Here is a 2,649-nt window from a genome sequence, read left to right on the forward strand (position 1 = left end):
CTTATTTTGATGCCAATACCACAGTGTTTGACTGCTTACAGCTTTGTAATATTTTGTAATCAGGAAGTAGAATGCCTCCAGCTTTGTTCTTTTTTTGCAAGATTGCTTTGGCTATTGATTTTGTGTCTGTGTGGTTCTATGCAAATTTTAGATTTGATTTTTCTATATTTGTGAAAAGTGTCCTAAGAATTTTGATATCAGTTGCATAGAATTCATACATCATTCTGGATAAAATGGACATTGTAACAATATTAATACTTCCAATCCAGGAACACTTGATATTTTTCCATTTATTTGTGCCTTCTTCAATTTCTCCCCTCATAGTTTATCATTTTCAGAATACAGATCTTTCACCTCCTAGGTTAAATTTATTCCTGAGTAGACTTTTCGATGATGATACAAATGGGTTTATTTCCTTATTTTCATTTTAGATACTTTATTATTACTGTATATAGCCACAACTGAGTTCTATCTTGATTTTTTTAATTCCTGCAACTATTGAATTTATTGATTAGTTCTGACAGTGTTTTAGTGGAGTCTTTAGTGTTTTCTATATGTAAGATGATGTCATCTGCAAACAGACAGTTTTACTTCTTCCATTCTGACTCGGATCCTCTTTATTTCTTGTTTTCCTTAATTACTCCGGCCAGGACTTCTAGTACTATGATGAATAAAAGTGGAGAGAATGGGCCTGCTTGTCTTGTTCCTGATGTGAGGAGAAGCTTTTATGTTTTGCTCATTGAGTATGTTGTTAGCTTTGGGTTTGTCAGATATGCTGAGTTTCATTCCTTCTATACCTAATATGTGGAAGGATTTTATCATGCAAGAATACTTGATTTTTTTTTTAAATGGTTTTTCTGCATCTGTTGATATGGTCATATGATTTTGATCCTTCGTTCTGTTAATGTGCTGTATCACATTCATTGATTTGCACACGTTTTACCATCATTCCTGGGATAAATCCTATTTGCTTGCAGCATATGATCCTTTGAATGTGCTGTCGCTTTTGGTGTACAGGAATTTCGTCGAGGATTTTTACATCTGTGTTCAACAGGGATATTGGCCTGTAAGTTTCTTCTCTCTTATTTTTCTGATATGGCTTTGATATCAGAATAATGCTGTCCTCATAAAATGAATTTGAAAGTGTCACTTCTTCATCTTTTGGGAAAATTTTGAGGTTTGATGTTACCTCTTTAAATATTTGGTAGAATTTGCGGGGATTCTCTCTGTTCCTGGGTTTTTCTCTGTTGGGGGATTTTGATTACTGATTCGATATCCTTACCAGTTATAAGTCTCTTCAAATTTTCTGTTCATTCACGATTCAGCTTTGAAAGTTTATATATTTCTAGGAATTTATCCATTTCTTTTAATTATTCAATTTGCTGGAATTTAATTGTTCATAGAAGTCTCTTCTAATTGACTGTATTACTCAGATATCAGTTGTGATGTCTCCTTTTTCACTTCTGATTTTGAGTATTTTCTCTTATGAGTCTAGCTAAAGGTTTGTTAATTTTTTTATCTTTTCAAAAAATAAACACAATTTCATTGATCTTTTCTATTTTTTAGTTTCTCTTTCACATATTTATGCTCTGATTTTTGTTTTGCTACCTACTGGTATCTTTTACCTTAATTTTTCTTATACCTTGAAGTATAAAGGGAGATTTTTTGAGATCTTTTTAATGTAGGCATTTAGCACTATAGACCTTCCTCTTACAGTTTTTCCCTCATTCAAAGGGGTGGTTTTTTTTTCGTTTTCATATCTTTCAATATACTTTTTGACTTCTTTGACCTATTGATTGTTCAGGAATGTGTTGTTTCAGTTTCACATGTTTGTGATTTTTCCAGCTTTCCTTCTCTGAATGACTTCTAGTTTCCTACCTTTGTGTTTGCAAAAGATGCTTGATATGATTTCATCTTCTTAAGTTTGTTAAGACTTGTTTCGTGACCTAATACATGATCTATTTTATCATGTTCCATGTGCACTTGAGAAGAATGTGTATTCTGCTGCGGATGGATGACACCTTCTGCATATGTACGTCAAGTCCATTTATTCTTAAGTGCAGTTCAAGTGCAGTGTTCTCTGATTGATATTTTTGGAGAATCCATTGCTGAAAGTAGAGTATTGAAGTCTCCTGTTATTCCTGCATTGCTGTCTATTTCTGCCTTCAGATCTGATAGTACTTCCTTAATATATTTAGTAGCTTGATATTTGGTTCATATGTACTTATAATTGTTACATCCTCTCAATGAGTTGGCTGCTCTGTCATTACCTAATAATGTTTTTTTTTTTTTTGTCTCTAGCGATAGTTTTTGACCCAAAGTCTTATTTTGTCTGACATAAGCATAGTTACCTTTGCTCTGTTTCGGTTTTCAGTTGCACATTTGTTGTTGAGTTGTCCCTTTCCAATAAAGTCAGTGTGTACTTCACCAGCATTTCTTTGCGTTCAGGTTGCTGCTGTGGAGCAGAGGATGTGGAGGTGTCCATTGAACCGAGCATTTCTGTAGGAGCTTCACATGGCGGGACTACAAAGGAACCTTTATCATCCCAGAAGATCCACCCCTGTGAAATGTGTGGTCCAGTCTTAAGAGACATTTTTGACTTACCCGAGCACCAGAGAACACAGCACAGCCAGAAACTGTTGAGGTGTG

The sequence above is a fragment of the Pteropus vampyrus genome, unplaced genomic scaffold (genome assembly GCF_000151845.1).
Source record: "Pteropus vampyrus isolate Shadow unplaced genomic scaffold, Pvam_2.0 Scaffold661, whole genome shotgun sequence".
In the NCBI taxonomy this organism is placed as follows: domain Eukaryota; kingdom Metazoa; phylum Chordata; class Mammalia; order Chiroptera; family Pteropodidae; genus Pteropus; species Pteropus vampyrus.